The sequence below is a fragment of the Talpa occidentalis genome, unplaced genomic scaffold, assembly GCF_014898055.3.
Source record: "Talpa occidentalis isolate TD23 unplaced genomic scaffold, MPIMG_talOcc4v2.1 talOcc4.5, whole genome shotgun sequence".
Lineage (NCBI taxonomy): Eukaryota > Metazoa > Chordata > Mammalia > Eulipotyphla > Talpidae > Talpa > Talpa occidentalis.
The window spans coordinates 4,872,074-4,894,152 of NW_023604861.1; the positions used below are offsets into that span (position 1 = coordinate 4,872,074).

Here is a 22,079-nt window from a genome sequence, read left to right on the forward strand (position 1 = left end):
GATTTCCCACCGTCAATTTTAACACTTGTGCAGGAGAGAAAAGTAAGATAAATTTCACTTACGAACATAAAGTTTTCCTCAGTACAGTTTCTAGAAGATGGTTCTCACTAGAATGATCTAACTTCGAGATGTGACAACAGGGGCAAGAGGAAAGGGTTCTGCTGGCTTCTGGTTTACAGAGGCCAAGAACAAACCCACAAAGATAAACATCGAGGCCTCCCAGGTGGCCTAAGGGTTAAATCTCAGCGCTACCACTGCAACCACCTGAGTTTGATCCCCAGCCATGGAGCTGACCCCCACATGGTGCAGCAGACATCTCCTGTCTGATTTATTGTTCCCCTCAGCAGTCCATTTCATTTTTTTTTTAAGATTTATTTATTTATGCATACTAGAGGTGGGGTACAGGCCAGAGATGCTGGGGGTGAGAAGATTCACCAGAGGCAGAGTGGGGAATGGAACAGGCAGACTGAATGAAATACACTGCTGAGGGGAGCAGCAGGCGAGACAGGAGAGGTCTGCTACACCATGTGGGTTGCTCTCTGGCTGGCTGGGGATCAAACTCATGCTGCAGAGGCTGCGAATTGCTTCCTACTGTGGTGCTTAACCCCTTGCGCCACTAGGAAGGCCCTCAGCAGTGCATTTCAGTAGATCCTCCTATTCTGCTCCCCACTCTGTCTCTGGTGAATCCTCTTACTCCTGTACCTCTGGCCTACGCCTCAGTTCTTCTATACAAAAATAAATAAATAAACATTCACTGTGCACAAGATAAACCTGTTATAAGGATTATCCAAGCCATTTGTCCCCCACATCCTTCTATTAGTATTATCACATTATTGTACAAGGACTTAATTTCATATACATTCCCCAATCTTCTCTTCTAAATCCTTGAGTTCAAGACCTCAGCTTTATTGATCAGATATTCCAAATATAATCCAATATGTGTAGTTATCTTTCAAAGGATAAATTTGAACTTTGGCAATTAGATTTCCTGGGTAGAATGCCACTCTTTTTTAGACTAAGTCAGCTGGGCTAAGGTGTGAAAAATGTTGATCAAAGGTGGAATTGTGTGAAATAATCTATAGCAGACAGTGGTAAGAAGGGACAAAGACAGATCAGATAGAAGGAAAACCTGGGTCTTCATTAAGAGCCTAGAGTTGTTTATGAAGAAGAAAATCTCACTTGAAAACAGTCTGAGGCCCAATGAGGCATGACTATGTCAAGCATCCATTAGAAAATTCAAAGAGATACAATGTAAATGAACCCCCAGACTTGGGGAGTCTAAGATCATACATTACTGGCAGCTACCTAAACTGAAATTGGACATAAGTCTCATCGAGTGTTTTTTTTTATGTAATTTAAGAAATATTTTTGACAGAAACTTGCAAATATAAGGAAAAGATGAAAGACTCCCTTAAGAATAGCAATAGGTAAAGACATAAAATATTTTGAGATTTTTATTTTCTTTTAATTAGGAAAATTTTGTGTGCCATCCTAGGCATATTGTGGTTAATTTTCAGTTTATAAATCTTTATTACTATTGATGTCTTTGGTTTATATTTTTAAATAAAATGTAATTTTTATGACTAGCAGCAAGAGAATTTGTTTCCCAAAGCTGTGTTTCAGAAGTCACCAGATTGTGTGACTGTTGAAAATTGATTTTCCCTCACCTTGTGGTCTGTACATGCAGTTTTTATTTTCTAAGGGGAAACACCTGCAATCAATTGATGAACTGCTGTTTGTGGATACAACTGTCACTGAGGCCACATGGTGGCAAAAGTCTCATTAACATGACAGGGATGTGCCTGCAAGTGCATCATTGAGATGCAAACTGTGAGTGCATATATGATTGTCTCTGCGGATTCCTTTACAAAAAACAAACCCAACTTTTAGAAGTAGACACACTGAGCCTTATCAAATGAACACTATGCTTTGGTAGTACGTTAGCGACTAAGCATACTTATTTTCCTCCTTTGTCAACTGAAAGTAATTTTCCAATTTCTTCTCCCCAAAATAAGAACAAAAATCTTCCCTGAATCTCACAAAAGGGATTGGGGCTGAGAGTCTGTTCAATTTAGGTATTGCTTTCAATAATATTCTACATTGTCACAGCTGGTTTGTGGCCTCAGAGGCAATTTCTTTTAAAAAATAAGAGAAAAGGGAAAAAAAGAGGTTCATTCTGCAGAGTTATGGAAAATTCCATAATTACATGCAATTGCTGTTCTCACAAAACTGCTTGGTTGATGTAGCTTTTACATGAAAATATTTCTACTTTTTACAGCATCTTCAAACTACCTCTGCACGTGAAAGAGTAAAATGTGGGTGCTCGACGTGAATGGAGACAGCACCCCAGTGCTACGGCGAACAGATCCATTCATCTCCAGAAGGGACGTGGGGCCCACAGTTTACACAAAGCTCTCGGGTTCCCTTTGCGAATTAAACTAGCCACCATCCTAGCTTGAACCCAGCTTTTTAAAAAATTCCATAGAGCCTGAAATGAGTCCCAGAATAGTTTGGTTTTTGCAATGGCAAAGCTGGAGAATCGATGAGATGTCAAGAATTTCCTAGTCTGGTCAGTACTGGAAATGATAGAACTTTGTTAAAACCCCATGTAACAAATATCCAACAAGCCTCAGATGAACATAAGGGTTTACATGATCTTGAAAGGACTTTTCACAAAAAGGGAAACATTTGCATTAAGCTCAGTCATGTCTGCTCGCTCACTCAATGCCAAGAAGAGATGGTGAATACGGCAGAGAGCCTCACCTCAAAGATTTGGAAGGCAAGGTTGGAGAATGTACATGGAAATAAGTGCTGGTGAGGTAATGGGCTAGATGCTAACAGAAGGGTGTGTTGGGGCCAAGGGCTTCAGGCAGGAATGATGCTCAGTTTTGTGGAGGGAGGTGACATAACAAGGGTGACATGAATTTGAATGGACCTTCTAAGAAATGGGTTTGTTTTTTTTCTAACTTGCCATGTGTGTCAAGGTATAGTATGTAGGGGCCTTCCTGGTGGCACAGAGGTTAAAGACAGTGCTATCAAGCTGTCAGCAGCCACTGCAGCATGAGTTCGATCCCCAGCCAGGGAGCTACCCACATGGCGCATCAGTCTTCTCCTGTCTCCCCTCAGCAGTGTATTTCAGTAGATCCACCTGTTCTGCTCCCCACTCTGTCTCTGCTGAATCCTCTCAATCCCTCCCCACACCTTCGGCCTACCCCGCCCCTGTTCTGGTCTGCATAAATAAAGAAATTAAAAAAAAAAAAGTATAGTATGTAGGTTCCATAAGAATTAGTTTTTCTCTAAGAAATAATGTAAATAATAATAGAAAGTGGTAGCACACGTACGATTATTTTCTTTCTTTATTATGCAAATAAATTAAGAATAAAAGAAATATGAATGCACATGCTCCCCCCACCCTCCCACTCTGCAAACTCCTAGTAGTATCTGCAGAGAACAATGGTCTCTGTTAGCCAGCAAAGCCAACTCTCATGCGGTTGTCGGGATTTTGGATCATCAAGATCTATTACGAAAGAACATATGGAGGAGCAGGAAGTACAAGGAGGGCTGTGTCTCTGCAAGGAGGGAGGATGGAAGGGGCTTTGGGATCTGAGGAGACGCGGAACAGGCTCTGGGAAATCCATCTGAAAAATTTGCTTTAAAAAGAAGGGGTGGGGACCAGGCCCACAAGGTGAATGCACGGAGCCTCACAGGATCTGCATCCCTCCTTCATCCCAGAGGCTTCCCGCTGCTCTGAGGATTCGGAAACTCACCCCATCCCTCTCTGGGTGAAAATTTTCCTTTGTCAACTCCTGGCATCTCACCTGTGAGCACCCACGAGGAGTGATGCTGGGCAGCTCTCAAGACTGCTCGTGGACAGCAGAGCCTACAGGTGTCCCCAAATGTGAGCCCATCACACAAACCCGGGCTGTGGACTGAGCTGGAAACCCCTGAACTCATGTGCAGAAGCTGTAGGCTACGATGAAAGCGTGAAGAGGTGGCGTGAGGAGGTGGGGATTTCCAGGTGATTAGTGTTGGATCTGACCTGAGGGTGAGGCCCTCATGATGACGCCAGAATTTCCTCTCTCTCTCTCTCTCTCTCTCTCTCTGTGAGATGGCAGCTGGCCACCTAGTAAGGGAGAAAACCCTCCCCAGGGCATCGAATCAGCCCCCTTGATCATGGACTCCCCAAGGCACTGAACTGGGAGCAAAACATGCCTGTTGTCTAACCCTCCCATCTTCGGGCCTTGGTCTTGGCAGGTGGCGGAGAAGGAAAGAAGCCGTGTGCCTCCTTGGAGTCCCCTTCTCTGGCATGTGAGCAGCCTTGTAAAACCTCAGTCCTGAGAGGCACCCAGAAAACACCAACAGGAGTTCACTGGAACTCTCTTGGTTTCTGTTATTGTCCACGAAAATATTTTTTCAGATGCCACAGCGTCACAGCTACCGAGCAATCCTTGGCCTAAGACACGCCCACCTGATATTCTAAAATCTGATTTCCGGACAGTGGCGAGAAGATGGTGTAAGGCCCAGTGGTCTAGAAGGGAGGTGTGATCATGGTGTCCCTCCTTGGCAGAGTGGAGCGGCCCTTCATGGAGAGACAAGCTCTTGGCAAATGTGGTGATAGAACTGGACTGCGTTGCTATAGTGACCCAGAATGTGTGATGGAATTCAGGCACAAAGAGCAAAAAGCAAGGAGCTGCGTAACCAAAGAAAGTGTGAAGTAACGGCCGTGCCTCCTTTCTGGACCCTGGCTGCACGGGGGGCGCTGCGAGCCCGGCCTGGTGTCTGCTGTCTCAGCGTCTTTTTAGGAAGCGTGTTGGCCTCAGAGCCGGAAGCTTGTGGTCAGACTAACTGTTGCAGGCTTTTCAGAATTTCTAAATTTTAATCTAATTTGCTATGCATTGGAAATGCTAATATCTCAGGATAGCCATGAGGGAAATGAAAAAGTGTGTCTATAGGAGCATATACGCACAGGGGTGTGCATTCTGTATATATACCATGTGTGCATCTATGTAAATGTCATATATCCATGTATACACATGTATTTGTCTTATGTGCACACGTGTGTATGTGTGTGTGCATGTGACTGTGTATGCATGTACATGCATGCAAGCGTTTGATGATGGATGGATGGATAGATTTTTTTTTTTTTGTGGGACCCTCACCCTCCCCGGCGGCCAGGGATCAAACCGGCTCTGCAGAGGCTGCAGGCAGCCTCGCAGCCCAGCGCTCAACCTCTGCGCCACCAGGGGAGGCCCAGATGGATAGATATTAAACAGGACAAGCCCATACTAGTTGGGCTACTAGGTCGGTGCCAGTTTTCTCCCCCATTTTTGCATTTGCAGATGCCTCCAGCGATTGCTCAGCCCTGCAGAGGTATTACCTTCCTGCACCTGGAAAGGGAAACCAGTTCTCCAGCCCTGGTCCTTCTTCACGGCAGCCTGCGGCCCACCAGCTGCCATTACGCCTTTCTCTGCCTCCCCGACCGTGGCAGTTTTGGTGGGTGAGGATGGTGGGTGTTCTGGGTCCCCCGTGTGACTAGTGCTTGACAGGCACAGGCCAAGAGTTAATAAATGGATAAGGGAATGAGTGAAGGAATGAACGAGGCAATCTATCAGCTGGAACGAATCCCTTAGACTAGGTCATATCATGCAAAATGCTAAGGAGTTTATGAGTCTCTAGCCCTGAAGTGCCTCAGGTCGGGAAGGCCATGCCAGCAGTTGGTAGGAGCCAGAGTCCTCTGAGCCCCAGCCTCCCGCTCTGCAGGGCCCATGGGGCCAGGGAGGCAACTGACATAACGTAACAAAGAAGGGCGCGCGGGGACAGCGGAGGAGAGAGTGTGCGTGTGCTGTGAACAGACTCTTCCAGTGGCTTTAATTCTCATGCACTTTCCTTCTTTCATGCAGTGGGCAGGACGAGCCAGGGCTTCTGCAGGGCCTGGTTCCTGGGGCTCCCCCACGGGCCCCCGGAAGAGGTGATGTGCCAAATGTCTTGTGCACATTCGAAATGGAATTCAAATCATTGCAACGTGACACACATCAAGGACTTCCACGGGCAGCACCCGCCCTCCGCCCGCCCCGACTTATGACTTCATTCTTCTGTTAACGATAAAATCATGCACGGCCGCAGTTAAAGCCCAGCCTGACACCAGAGGACGCGACAGCCCTGCCCATCCCTCGGGCTCACGGGCAACTCAGCTGTGCACCGCGACCTCACAATGGTTGACTTTGTCCACATCCCCTACTGTATTTCTACACGACAGCACCGTAAAAAATACTAATTGATCTTGAGATCGCTGCAGCACAGACACAAACCAGCTCGGAGCTGCTCTGTCACCGGGGAGTCCTAGGGGAAGGGAGGAGGCAAAGTGATTAACGACACCAGCACGGAAGGTTTTCTCTCAAATGAGATGCTCATGTAAGACAATCTGGCTTTTGCAACTTTCCTTTTCTGCATGTTTTAGTAGAGGTCAGAAGGGAAGTGTATTTGTAGGTGAGGCTCCCCAAGGTGCTTTGACTTATTATTTTACTGCTCTGTTCTCCAGCCTCGGACGTGCCCGGGACGCAGAGGAGAGGGAAGAGCACTGGACTTGGAGTCAGAAGGTCTGCACTTGGACCTCAGCTCTGCAGACCTGAGCACAGCACCTGCATCTCAGGGCCCCGGTGACTTTATCTGAGAATGCAGCCATGGCCTTGCTCTGTGTGCTGCATCCGTTCTGCCAAAACCCATCAGTGTTTTCTTTACACCCTGACCCTTATTGGTAAAAAATGAAGGATGTTCTTAAATAAATAGGATATCATATATAGGTATGTACATATAGGCACACATATACATTTGTGTGGTCATACATCTATTACCACTTTAATATATCATATATGCTCAACTGGTAATGCAATGTTTCTTTCATAGAAAACAATAAAGTAAAATAGCAAAACCAGAAAAAGAAGGCCAGCAGAAATAGAAAATACCCAGACATTGACATGAAATAAAAGAAGCCCACTCTCATCTCTCATGTCCCTGGGGGCACATGTCACCCCTTGGGAGACAGGGACTGAATAGAACAGACTACTGATATTGTCTCACATTTGACTTTCCTCCCAAGTCTTGATGTGCCAAAGCACAATCCATGGACCAGCAACAGCACATCAGGGATGTTGAAGATCAAGTCCCCCCAAGACCTGCTGAAACACAACCTGCATTGGCTAAGATCTCTGGGTAATTGAGTATGTATTGGCACAGAGCCTTCTCTTGAATAAGCTCCCTTTGGGTGTCTGAAGTATATTTGCTGATATTTCAAGACTCCATGATCACACAGTTGTCACAGCATCTCCCCTGGACATCATGCAGCCCTGCAAAACAGATGTATTCACCTTTCTGATGCTATTTAACTGTATATGCCTGGGTGTGGGGGGTTAGCTTGGCCGTCTCCTAGATGCTGCACTCCTGAGGTCACAGACATTACCTTGAATTTGTATTTTGAATTTGCTTCTCAGTGCTTGGTAATAGTCAAGGAAATGAAAATTCAAGGGTGTCTGTCATGAGAATCAAATGAGACAGTGAATATGGAACAACAAATATATTTATTTATTCAGTCATTCATTCAAGAAACCAGGTGCGAGGAATATCCCCAGGTGAGCCATAGAGAGAAGAAAGAAGCACGGTCCTGCCTGGGGACCATGGGGTCTGCAATGTACAAAAAGTCATGATTTTCATCCTCTTCCCTTGGTCATTGGCCCCGGGCATTCATTGGGAACTCAGGTGTTCACTCTTGGGAATGTGGTTGGTCCAGAATGTCCAGGTATCTTGTCCAGGAAAACCAATCTCTCAATTTCCTAGGACCCCAGCATAGTTCACATGCCCCAGATCTTGTCCTTTCTTGGGGCTCCAGCTTTTTGGTCTTGATGGCAATATTTCCACTACACATTAAATGGAAACTCACATTTTCAGTGGGAATCCAATAGATAAACCTAAAAGAACAACTACATGCGAATTTAAACATTGTAGTCGAGAAGAGGACTCTGCATAATATTGTCATTATGAATTTGATAGATGCTCCTTATGTTGATCTTTGTGCTCTACTTCAGTGAAATCACCCCTGATTGAAAAAAAAAAAAAAAAAACAAAGAAAGAAAGAAAGCTTAAGATGACTTTTGTGCTATTATTAGAGTGTGGAATAGCACTGGAATCATAACTTAAATAAAAAATGAGAGGTGCAGAAAATATGTTCTAAATAATGACTGTGCCATATTTGGTGGGCCATCTGTCATGGCAGAAGAAATAATCTCTAAATAAACACATCTAGTTAATTCCAACAGCTCAGAGCGATTGATGCACCTTGCCAGCTGCCCAGCCCTAGCTAAAGAGGAAATCTCTACTCCCTGGTTACCAACACAGGAGCTGAAACATAGGGTGAGGCAGCTCTCGTGGAAACTTGCATTCCCAAGTGATGCAATGCCAGCTTACAATCCTTTAGTCGCCAGCTCTTATAATATCACTTTTAGTAACTCCTGTCCCCATTCAATCTGCTTCACACAGTCTACAGCACTTTAGGTACATTTTCCCTAAGTCTTTGCCAGCCACTTTAAATTTTAATACAATAGTTGCAAAGGACTTATTCATAGATGAATTTTTGACCTGATGGCAGCTCTAGTTTCTTTCCTCCACTGCCTATGCTGTTGATCTAAACTGGAGCGTAGAAATATGAATACCCTGCCCTACGTAAATGGCATTCCCTGGAATGGTTCAGTGCACAACCTGGACTACAGTCCACAGCAGACCTGTTGTTCCTCATCTTCTCATCTTTGCCCTCAAGCTTCAATTTCAGCGTTATTGGTTTGTATATTTTCAGTCTAATTTAAATATGTAGACAGTTTTTATAGGCGAAGTATAAATCTCAGAAGAAGGACTGGTTTTCTAATGGAAATGCTTAGCCCTAATAGCATGAACGGTGTCACTCTAATTACCATTTAAAGAGGGGAGCAGAGAATGAGGCAGTGGTAGACTCATTAATTTCCCAGTCTCTAAACACCAAGATTCAGATCCCGCTCTGAGTGAGGTCAGAAGTCAGATTAATCGATGCTATGAATGTTTAGCGTAGTGAAATGGAATGCCACAAGGCGCGGAAGGAACAGGCTGCAGTGCCACGATGTTGACCTTGAAGCAAGAAAATGGAAATGTTAATTACCACTTGGATTATCATTCCATAATGATGTCTTTATTATGGTAATCATTACATTTTAAATAGAATTACACACATTAAATCAGATGCTTAGTAAAGTCTACTGCTTGAGTTTGTAAAGATACCTACTCCAAATGTGTCTTTGAGAGCAAAAGCTATATAGCAATTTAGTTTGGATTTGCTTATGAATAAGTATTGTGCATACAGAAGTCTGAATTATGATATATAGACTTTATAGTCCTGGTGCTCTTGTAAACATTTTTTTTTAATTCCAATGTGACACAGTAGGTTTATAATAAATATAATTAGCAACAACTTTTATAAGGAAATAAAAAGATAAATATATATATATGGACTGTGTGAGGAGTTATAATTGTTTTAAATAGGGAAAATCTACTCAATTTGTTATTTCCACCTAGCGGCACAGCTCTTAGGAAACAGAAACAATGCAGCACGATTGAATAAAATATTTCAATAACTTTTATCGTACTTAGATAAGGTTTTCATAAAGCACATGGCAATATTTAAAAACAAACATCTGACACCAGAACTGAGGCTGAACTGAATATCATGCTTGGTAATTTTACATACAAATGAAATAAACAACAGAATTTTATTTTTTGGTTATTTTGTCTATGTATTAACATAGTGTACATTTTTCCTTCTATACATGTATCAAAATGTATATATTTCTGTTCCAGGGGAGGGAGAGGGGCAGCCCACACCCTGCAAACCTGCCTGTTCTAAATGCCTGCCATCCTCCGCATCAACACAAAACATAGGAGACTTTAATGGGAAGAAGCTTTAATACAATTAGGAAACAACACAGGAAAGGCAAAGAATCTAGTTTCTAAATGAAGCACCCAAAGTGACCCGTCCCCTCGTGGGTAAAAGTCCACCCAAGCAGGATTGGCCCAGAGCAAGGCCCCAAAGCCTGTCACAGTCTAAAGCACCTTCCAGTGGGGACCCACAGAAAAGGGTCAGAAACCACCAGGCAAGTCTGGAGGAAAAGAGCAAAATCAAAATCAAGATAAAACCCGCCATGGTCCCCTCCCCACGGGTCTCACCCACATCTGTGTCACCCCGTCCACGACCACAAGGCCAGCACAATTTCTTCACGTGTCTCTCGGCTCCATGCGCCTCCTCCAGGTCTCCTTCTGGCTCCATCCTGCTTCCTTCCTTCCTCAGTCTCCTCTGCAGCTTCTTCTCTCCCTGCTCAGCTCCATCCTCCCTTGGGTGGGGCAGGAAACCTGGAACCTCCCCCTTTCCTGGGGACCCTCCTGTTACAATTCCATGCACCCGCAAACACAAGATTTGAGCTGATGATGAGTTCTATAATAAAATTACGTAGTCTACAAATTCCTATCTAGAATAATGAAATCTACCTCCTGAGAGAGGGCCGAGTGTGTGAACACGAACTTCCAAGCACCTGCAGCATTCTCTCGTCTGTGTGTTTTTGGCCCATCCTGGAAGGCGTAGTGCTGGAAAACGCAGGCAAACAATCTCTTTTTACATCAGTTTCCCATAGATTTTCAATCTTTCCTTCCCTCTGGCTTTCTTCTGGTGCTGAGGGGCGTGTGTGTTTCAATCTCCCCTTGAAATCCCAAACTTGGTTTTGGTTGCGTTGAGTGAAAAATGGTATTCAATGGATGTTTGAACTAAGAAGCCAGTTTAACAAGCCAGGTTGGATGGCAGGTCACCAGTCTGGCTGGGAGGGGGGTCAAGCACTTACAGGATTCAGCTACACCCACATCTCTATATTATGGCATGAACATATAATGTTATGCCAGGTTTTAAAAAATTTTGTTTTACTGCATTGATACTTCTCTTGAAATTTTTAATGGAGATAAAAATGCACAAAAGCAACCTCGCTAAATATGAGAACTGTCACTGCTATGGTCTGAGTTCAATTCCCAGCCAGGGAGCTGACCAATATATGGTGCAACAGACCTCTTCTGTCTCACCCGCTGATTCCCTCAGGAGTTTAACTGCCTGTTCTGCTCCCCACTCTGCCTCTGGTGAATCCTCTCACCCCCTGCACCTCTGGCCTATACCCCAGCTCTTCTATGCAAAAAATAAATAAAAATAAAATCTTTTTAAAAATGCACAAAAGCGGGGCCTCCCTGGTGGCACAGGCAGTTGAGTGCCACACTGTGAAGCTGTCCACAGCCTCTGCAGTGCGGGTTCTATTCCCCGCCGGCCAGGGAGATATACCCACATGGTGCAGCAGACCTCTCCTGTCTCGCCCGCTGCTCCTCTCAGCAGTGCACTTCAGTCAGTCTGCCTGTTCTGCTCCCTGCTCTGGCTCTGGTGAATCCTCTCACCCTTCTGTGCCTCTGGCCTGTACCCCAACTCTTGTATGAGTAAATGAATCTTTAAAAAGAAATTAAAAATATATAAAAGCACATCTGAGAGACCAGATGTGTGACTGTATCTCAAAGTCATAGCGGATGTAAGAGAGAATGAGAATACTTTGGAGATGCATTCATAGATCCAGTTTCTCAATAGTTGTTCCTGCCTGTTGTTGAGGAGTATCCCACTAGACACATCAACTCCGATCTGTTTAACCATTCACAGACGCATCTTGTTTTGTTTGTTTTCAGTTTGAAGCTGTAAATATAGGCCTATGAACAATCATGTACAAGTCGCTGTGTGAACATATGCTTTCATTTCTCTTGAGTAAATATCTCGATGTAGGATGGCTAGTATAGATGATAGATGCATATTTTTTGAAGAATCAACCTGTTTTCCAAAATATTTTGTGTCTTTGTAAATTTTTACTTGGAATGTATGAGGGTTCCAGTTACCTCCTCACCCATGCCTGGTATGACCAGTCAAAGGGGTTATGTTATCAGGGTTTTACTTGAAATTAATTTAGTGACCAACAATGCCAGACATTTCACAATGTTATTTGTCATGTGTACGTATATTTTCATTATCAAAGCTTCACAAAACTGAGAAAGGGAAATTTAATAAAATGTATTTTTGGGTTGTGGATTACAGTACAGAACCCTTGCTGGAGAGAGAAATGAGAAATTCTCAGGTTTGCCTTTCCTCCCCCTGGACTTCAGGGAAGTCCTGAGTCCTGGGTATGAAAGGCAAGTGTTTATGGAGTCAGCTGGGGACGCTGGTCCTTTACCCAAATAATCTAACTGCAGCCTCATGACAGCCCCATGGTAGACATGGCAGCTGAAATACACTACAGGACAACACAACGCAACACGTCCCCCGGAGTTGAGGAATGATGCCATGCAAGGGTGGAAGTCCAGTCCAGGTTTGTTGGGCTCCAAAGTCCTTTTGCCGTACAAAGAGTTTTCTAGCACGCCTCCTAAAATAACTAAGAACCTTGAATAAAGGAGACACAGGGAAGAGAGAGGGGAGAGACAGACGAGGGAGACAGAGTGGGAGGAGTAAGACATCCTTCTCACAGCGTCTGCCTTGCAGTTAGCTTCTGTAATGTCTCCTTAGGGTCAGTCCTTTGCTTCACCGAGACTCCCAAAGGGAAAATCTGCTCCATATAATCTTGCATTTTTGTTGAGCAGCACAATGTAGTATTGAATATGTGGTCATGCAATTAACACATTAGTACCAGGTAAATACATTTGTTATCAGGATTCTGCAAATTTATGACTCTGAAATAAAAATAGTATCCCTAAAATAAGGTAACATTCTTCGGTGTTTATAAACACCTGAAAAAATATATTTATTTGTGATCACGTTCATTTCTACTTTCTAGTGCAATGACCTGGGATAAAGCAGTCCTCATAGAAATTCTGTAAAGTTACTTCTTCTTCAGCAGAGAGGACTTCCTCAAAACAAAGCTCTGTTCTTAATTCAGATTTACTCTTGGCCCCTCTCATTGGTGCATATGGGTACTAGCGCCAACCACCTTCCCCGCACACTTCAAAAAGTGTCTCGGCAATTTCATCTAGAACATTCCCTGCCTTTTCTGGTCCCAAGTTTACTTTCAAGTACCTATCCCCTGCCACCACCACCACAAACACACTTTGATTGTGTAACTAAAACATTTTACATTGCAAGCATAATTATACTTTATAGCTTAGTGGTTCCAGAGTCCCAGCCAAACTTTCTCTTTGTGGATTGTGACTGTTTCGGGAATGTGCATCTGTGAAGAGCTAGTGACCCATTTGTCCACTGAACAATATATTTGCAATAAATGTAATTGTAAGTGTAGTTATGCAGGTAAGTCCTTGCAGGGAGGAAGTAAGGTGCTGGAACCTGTGGCTCCATTCACTCTCCAGCTACTCCCATCACTGGCATCACGTCAAGCTGCTTCACTGCATTGTTGAGCTTGCATATAATCAATTCAGAGAGGACTTAGAAATTTTAAATGGTTCTTCTCTTTTCACGAAATCAACTCACACATGATTCCTGAAAGGTTTTCCTATCCAGTTTGAAACTGAGAAACTGAGAACCTGTTCTGGGTCAAGTTCAGTTTGGCATTTCATGGTACTGAAAAAGAGAATGAACTTAAAAAAAAAATTCCAGTTTCCGTTAATGACATGCAAAGAGCCAACGTGCATGGATTTTACATAAAATCTAATAGATAAACTTAGTTGATGGGTTTTCCAGCTAAACATTAGTTTTAACATGGATTGCAAGACGCTAGCTTTTCACAAGGCCAAGCTTGTAATTGAGACACACGGTATTTAAAACAGGTGGAGACGATGCACAGTTACCCTTGGAAGTTTAATGCTGTAGCAAATAATTAAACAGAATTTATTGGGCAAAAAGAAATGGAAAAGCCACTTCAAACTAAGCCTTACAATTACTAGTAGATGAGCCATTCATGTAGTGCTTCTAGTATTCATAATAATTCTATCCCAGGCATTCTGTTCCACAAATCTCTTCCGCTGCTTATAACAGTGTCATTTCATTAAAATATATGCACATCAGGCCATAAGTCTGATCATCAAGTGCACAGGAGATATGCCACAGTCCTGTCCTCTTTGTATACCTGCGGTGCTCTAAACCGGGGGTTGATTCAAACAAGTTTCACGTGCACAGTGGGCACTGCTTCTTGAGTCCTTATCCATGACCTGGAACACAAAGGTCTCTGGTGTTTGCAAAAGGCCACAGTCAAAAGGATCACACGACAGGAATCTCAGTGCAAAGGAACCAGCACATTGCGATAAGGGAGACTGGAGAAGTGGGTGAAACACTTGCCCAGCCCGGCTGGCGCCTGAGTGTCTGCACACGATATGAAGAGTCACGATCCTCACATCCACTGTCTCGCTGTCCATCCAGGACGATGTCAGATCTCAGACCCGCCTTCCACCCATGTGTTGCTGAAGAGGTTGGAGAGTTGAAATTAACACGTGTTCACAGGGCTCTGTTGGTTTCCTTCCCCTGTGTGTGTCAGGTCCTTTGTAAAGTTGCGCTGAAGGGAGAATGAGTCAACAGGAGCAACCCTACTGGAGCGTGGCAAGTCGGCGTGAGAAATCCTGTGGGTGAGGTCAGGCCGAATGAGCGAAGCCCTGAGCTCACTAGGGAAAGTCACGTGCGGGAGTGGCTGAGAACCATCTTCAAGCTTCTGCCAACATCCCCTTCCGAAACCGATGCTCTGGGTCACAGAGAGTGGCACTGCAGTGTCGTTCCCTGGAGCCACCGGCAAACTACTCATTTCGAAAGACGTTGCTGAGGAAATATTACAAATGTTGTAAACACGGCTTGCCCATCTTGTTGTTTGTCTCCCAGTCCTCGATGCAGGTCACTGCTGTGGCCTGACACTCCATAGCACCCCACCTCACTCCTGGTGAGGGTGCAGGGCCATTAAATGGCTGGAATGAGTGGCTCAGGGTCATTGTAGGATGAAATTGATAGACTTTCTTAGAAAAACATTTCATCATCCCATAAATAACTTTTCACAGAAGGATAAAAAGTGACAAACCCTCAAACAGGTGCCCAGAGTCCAGACTTGGAAGATGTAGGGTCTGAAGTAACAGAGGAAAGGAAGTAGGAAGGAGATCTCAGCAAATGAGAAAAAAAGGTCTCAGCAGCTCCTGGAAAGTGGTGAACACAATACACAGCCAAGCCCAGGTAACACAAAATGTGACTTTTCTGAACCATAAAGGACAATTTATATTTTATCGAGTACTTTCTCATTATACATTATATCCCTTAAGTTAATCTGGTGGCTATACGCTGTATTACCTCTCAGGGCTACAGATGGCTTGGAGGCCTATAAACAATTATGGAGTGGAGCCCTCTAGCTCTGCATACATGGATTAATGATTCAGCAAACTAATTAAGGTAGAAGAGTTTTGAGCCAAATGTTACCCTAGAGGATGTTTAAGAACAAGTCAGAAAAACTCATCACATTCTTTGCTTATAAACTTATAATCAAAAGCAATTTCAGGGTAGAAAATAGAGACCAAGATAACGCACCCAAAGTGAATTCATCACTGTTTATAACCATCAACATTACTTGGAAGAGAGAGAATTTGAGGGGCCAGGCTTCTCCAGGGCTACCCACTGGGTATCCTCACTAGATAGTCAAAAAAACTTTGAATTTCCAAGTGGCAAACTAGTAGGCTGACAGAGACGTGCAATGCCCAAAGTCACAATCAGAGAAATGACAAGTGAGAAAAGAACAGACCTTCACAAACACCCACAACCCCAGATGACACGAGACTTCTCATTATTGGAAACCTCAATCCATCAAGTTTATGCTGCATAAAGAAAAAAACTATACAGCAAACATATTTCAAAGGGATCCAAGGGTTTTGAAACTGAAAACCCCAAATGGTAGAGGAAATCACTCTGTCAAGGGCTAATAACAATGAAGCTAATAGCAGTTAGAACCACTACCTTTTGAGAAAGGTTGCAGAGGGCTCGTCTATGAGAGTAAATGGAATACCAAATGCCATTTAGAACATCAAGATGATTTATGATGATTATGCCCATGCCTTTGCCGTTGTGTTTAGATTAATATTTCTTAAAGAAAATGACTGCATTACTATCAAATGTGTGCAATTTTTAAAATGGTGTCCTCTTTGTGACTAACATGACAGGTTTTGCTCTACTGTTAAATTGGATTTAGAAACTAACCTCCAGCCCCAGTGCTGAGATCTCCTGGTTTTTCACCCACATATCCAACTACCATTGACGCTGGAACTGGTCTGTGTCCGTGCGGTCTTGTCTACCGTGGTGGTGGCAATGCTTCTGTTCTTTTGCTAACACTCCATTACCGTAAAGACACACAGGATGATGGCTTCAATCAATTTTACGATTAAAACACTTCTACTGTAGACCTGCCTGTCATGTGCAGGCAAACATCATGAATGAGTTTGCAGGGAATAGTGGTTAATATTCCATCTGATTGAATGACCTCAGTGAACCTGACTAAATGGTGTCCCACAAGAACTTGTGAACCATGTCCCTCCATGGGTGGTGCCTCCTCTCCCTTACTAGACTTCAGGGCAGTGTGATTCTTGACACCATCTACCCCATGTCTGTCAAGTAAACTGCAGCAGATGTGGCCCTAATCTCTTCCATGTGGTGGGAAATATCATTTATAAGTGTACTGGGGACTTCTGCATCTTATGCAACAGCAGCTAAAAAGTTTAATTTTCTCCACACAAAATACATGCAATATGGGTGTGAAATTACAGAAGGTTGTATTAAATCGCCAGTTCTGGCACCTCATTAAACACTTTGCAATGTATTCTCTACTTTAAAAAAGACCACATGCAATAACTTGAATACATGTGCACATGATCTTAAAACATTCTTGATGGATATCCATATGCAATTCCACCTAATTTTAGTGGCTGCCGTCAAGCTGCATTAGACAAGAGAAAAATGAACAGTGAGGTGAGGATGAAAGGTTTTAGAGTATAATAAATATCCCTAATACCAAATGTCTCAGCTAGAATGATGCTACTTGCTTCCAGTCCTGAATTCCAAGAGTGACTTCTGGTTCTGAAAAAAGGTCATAATGTCCCTTTAAAAATGCATGTTCTCAACTAGCAGAGGCAGCTCAACACATTTTTTGTAACAAAATAGACTAGGACCAAATATCTTTTCAAATGGATGCAGGTTTCATCTTAATGGAACATAATGGCACGTCAGAGCAAATGCGTGTTGAAACATTCAATGACTCTGCACTGTGTGGTCGGCCAGAGGGAGACTATCATTCTGCTCTGGGTTCTTCCTGCCCAGCATGTGCCTGTCTTGAGTAAAGGTGAGATGGGAGATCAAATCCGTTGATGAGCCCCTGATCCTTTCTCTTCACCTCTTAAATGATGGTCAGTTTGCTTCTCAAAGGCCCCTCAACACAAGTAAATCACTCAACTGAAGAGCAGGGATTTGATGTAATGCAGGAGGAAGAACTGCTAAAACCTTCTCCTCTCCAGGCCCTTCCTAAGGGATCTTTAGGGGTAATTTTCTCTATACGCAATTTTTCTTGAGGCATTGATTTAAATACCCAGCCCTCAGGAAAGGTGGGTTCCATGGAAGACAGAGGACTGCCATGAGGGGGTTATCATCATCTGGGTTGAACACACAGTCACTGAAAGCTTCACTTAATTTTCCAAGTGATCTCAATGGACCGATTGTGTAGTTGTGTATTTCTGTTAGGTTTTTCAATCACAAAAGCAATACCTGCTCATCTTTGAAAACTCGGCAATCACGTGAAGCTTACACAGCCACAAACACAGCTGTGTTTTTCTAATACAATGCACTACATATATTACTTTATATTTCACATTTTTCAGGCAATATAATTTCAGATTTTTCTATTAGGAATATCCATACTCAATGTGTTAGAAAGAACCCTCAGTGCAGCTTAAGGAGACAGCAATTTATCTAATCATTCTCCTACTCTATTTTGAGGATGATACTATTTTTCCAAGTATGATACTATTTCCCAAGGATGATACTATTTCACCATTTATTTAAAATGGTGAAATGAAGTCATTCATTGATGCATCTTTTATAAAACCTCTGGGTATTTCTTTAGGACAAATTCCTCTATATCAATTGTGTTGGTTACAGGAAATGCACATTGATTAGTGCTATTGTTAGAGAAGTTTCTATGTCAAACCCAAACACAAGGCCATGGAAGCTTGAACCTTCAGGTTCACTCTATCTTGACTTTGGTGGCATCAGCAAGACTCAGAAAATGCACCTGAGGTCAACGTTGACCTTCCTGGACAGCCAGAGCCCCTGGCACCCGGCAGCAGCTTCCCCTCCATGTCCTACTATACCGTCCTCCGCACAGTAACCACTTGTCCAAAGAAGGACAAATTACTGCAGAATAAGCAGTAAAGGATAAGAATGCTTATATTTAGATTGCCATGTCCCCACGGTCACCTTCAGAATTTATTTTAAAAGGCTTGCTCTTGAAAATCATAAAGGGTTTGGAAAAACTTGGGAAAGACTTGAGAAAGAGTGTTCTGTATATAAAATGTGCCTGAGTGGAAGTGACTATACAATACAATTCCACACAGAGAGAAAAGATAGATTTGTTTGCAAGGGATGTAAATAGTTTTATAAATCCAGAGACATCAGTAAGGATTTTTTTTGAAAGATTTATTTATTTATGCACACAAGAACTGGAATACAGGCCAGAGGTATGGGGGGGTGGGGTGAGAAGATTCACCAGAGACAGCGGGGAGCAGAACAGGCCATTCACTGAAATCCACTGCTAAGGGGAGCAGTGGGCGAGTCAGGAGAGGTCTGCTGCACCATGTGGGTAGCTCCCTGGCCAGCTCAGGATTGAACTCGTGCTGCAGAGTCTGCGGATAGCTTCACAGTGCTGTGCTTCACCCCTTGCACCACCAGGGAGGCCCCCGGATTTTAAGCCTATATGAAAACTAAATATTTTTAATATGAACAGTAAGATTTCTCTCCAGTATTGAAAATGTCTCCCACGGTATATGTGTACATAGATGTACATAGGCCCACTGACCTATATACCATGAAAAAATAGCTACAAAACTAAAGACGAAGGAATGTGCCTTTACCAAATAGACTAAGGCCCTAAATAGAATGCAGAGGAAGCACCATTATAAAAAGTCTGTTTCTAAGGAATAATTTTCTAGGGTGATAAGTTAAATACATTCAAATAAGTGCTAAATGAAAGCAGAATTGTTCTATAACATGCAATACAAGTCTAAGGACGAAAGACAGGATTTCTCATTCATCAGTGACAGAGGCAAATAGAACGTCTGACCTGGTCTTATCAGATTTGCCCTTACAGAATAAGCAAGGCACACGCACAAATATCCAGAGCAGAAACAATAACCAGAAAGTGAGGTGCATTTGTTTGACTGATAAATCAACCTCACAGACTTATTTTAAGGCAAATAAAGGAGCCAAAAGGATTTCATAAGTAACACCACTTTGCACGTTCTTATCCATGTAGCAATAATTGTTGCAAGTTTTCAAATGAGCCAGCACTATCTCCAGCTGTAGTCAGACTGGATTTTTTAAAAACAATTCTGGTAACCCCTGTTACTTTCAAATAACAAAGAAATAAGTTACAGATGAACTTGGGTTTTACTATAGTGTAGAAGGAGCACAGGGGCAGAAAGGAATGTCAGGATAAGCAGGTATCTCGCTTCTGTCCTCAAGGACACTACATTGCTTTGGGGAGATGAACAAGTAAACAAGTGCACTCCTTCAAATAATAAAAAAAAAAAAAACAGTATTTGCAACTATCCCGGGTATATGTCATGCACAGCTTGAGGGGGATGAGATTGTGTACAGGTACATAAAGTGCCGTCTCATCTCAAAGGAAAGGAATCTTATTGCAAAATTGTTAGAACCCAATGCAAAGAAAATTAAATGCAGGCTTAGAATGAAGCAGGTGGTATTTACTTCCAGTTCATTCAATCAGCTCCTTCCTATAAACTGGAGAATGTCTGTGCTAGCAATTCTGAACCATGCGTGGTAGGTCTCATATAGGAGAGAGAGAAAAAGAAGAATCCACTAGGATCTTATTAAAAGGTAGCCCTGGGGTTCCTGGAGATTCTGGTAAAATCCAGAGAAGGACCCTAGAATCCATAGGTTGAATTTATCCTCAGCAATTTTAGGACAGACAATATCTAAATTTCTTTGGAAAAAAGTACTATTGAAATTGCAGAGGCTCAGAAAGCCTGGAGTGGCCTTAACTAGGCTGCGGGGATTAGAAAATGGAGACCTTCCTTGTTATATTTCCTTTGGTCTGCCACAAGTAAGTCCTGAGACTGCACAGTTCCCTTGGAAATAGGCAAGACTACACAGCTCTCTTTGAAATAAGCCTCAGATCACCACTGCTTCTCTGCTCTGTGCCTCTGGTCTAGAGGCAAAACAAGAGAGGAAACTTGACTGAAAAGCCATCCATTATTTTTCCTCACAGGAGAAAAGGTGAGGAGACATAATCAAAAATTAAATTATTATTCAGCAGTCCTTGATGGTAATCAGAAACTGAGATAGGCAAATCATCAAAGAAGAATCCAGAAACTGACCATGAGCATTGTCTCCTGGAGAGTTACATATTCCCTGGCTTGTTTCAGTCACTTCAACAAAGTCTCTAAGCCGTGTTCTCTGCGAGATGCTTCCATACATGTTAGCTCATGAATCGCACACACCTGCGCAGGTAGTGAGGCTGAGGGCGCCATGAGCTTGACACTGGGCCTGCGCCCATCACGAGTAAAATGGCAATGCTAGCCTACAGGTGGTGTGAAGGGTCAGAGGTGTTGTCACGTCTCACTTCCCCAACTCAGACACCTGGGCTGTCTCTACAACTCTGGATAAACCGTCGTTGGTGAAATAGTTGTTCAATAACTGTGCACGGTAGACAGAGCTTAGCATTACTCCCATGCCTTCCAAATGTAGCAAGGTAGAGTGACAAGGAAAGCATCTTAGGGAATCCCAGCTGCTACAGCAAAAGACCCTAGACAGAGGGTTTCGGTCATGATTTCTCACAGTTCTGGGGCTGAAAGCCAGGATCAAGGCTCTGGTGGGTTGGTGCGTGGAAGGAAGCCGCTTCCTGGTTTGCTGATGGTGATCTTGTCACCACATCCTCATGTAGCTGGGAGAGCGAGCTCGCTTTAGTGTCTCTCCTGATTAGGGCACTGGTCCTATTCATGGAGATCTAATCACCTCCCAAAGGTCCTACCTCCCGATACCAGCACACTGAGATTAGGGTTTCAACACATGGATTTTTGAGGGACACAAGTGTGAATCCATGGCAGGGAGTAAATGATGAGAATAACTTGGTCCTCTGGGGGATAGTTTGCGGGGAAGCGTGGCCGTGAGAACCCTGAGAACAGCCGCTGGCTTATCATGCAGTGCTCTGGGAAATGGGTTCCTCAAGCAGCGATTTTAGAGTTTCTTATTTACCTGTGTGCTCTGACGCTGACCTATTTTAGCTTCCAATTGTGTAGGGGACTCCTCCAGCAGTTGTCTGGAGGATAAATAACATTACAGTTGGAAAAATGCAGATTTGGAACAAGTCACAAAGGTTTAGTTATCTAGTCTCTTTCCAATACACTGCAGCCTCACAAAAATGCTCTCCAGGCTGGGTTCCCAGACTCCCAGTCCCCAAGTGCAGTCGCAGAAGACTCTCAAGACTCTCCAGCCGGCTCGCCCGGCTGCTGACGTGCACCGGAAGGACATCACAGGTGCCTGCAAGGAGAAAAATGGGTATTTTCCTCAAAAGCACATGATTCTCTCTTCTTAAAATCGTCCAGTCAAGGTCATGAAGGCATTCCCTGCTATTTTTATTTTCCGGAGACTTACTACAAATGAATTAAATCATCAATTAAAAAGGGGTGCGTTGAGGAGGAACAGGACACCTTTAAAACGTTCATCAGCGCAATTGCAGAAATTCTGATGAGCAACCTTCAAGCAGTATCCAACACGTTGATGCACGCACATGCGTTCTTCAAATTATGCA

At 43.4% G+C, this 22,079-nt stretch overlaps 1 long non-coding RNA gene across 1 annotated transcript; it reads left to right on the forward strand.

Annotated features, from left to right (window-relative positions):
• Window positions 1-4,699: 4,699 nt before the first annotated feature.
• On the forward strand, window positions 4,700-6,809 carry LOC129146909 (uncharacterized). Its single transcript, XR_008554273.1, has 4 exons — window positions 4,700-4,835; window positions 5,340-5,493; window positions 5,901-6,411; window positions 6,539-6,809. It is a non-coding gene; the product is annotated as an uncharacterized LOC129146909 (long non-coding RNA).
• Window positions 6,810-22,079: the final 15,270 nt, after the last annotated feature.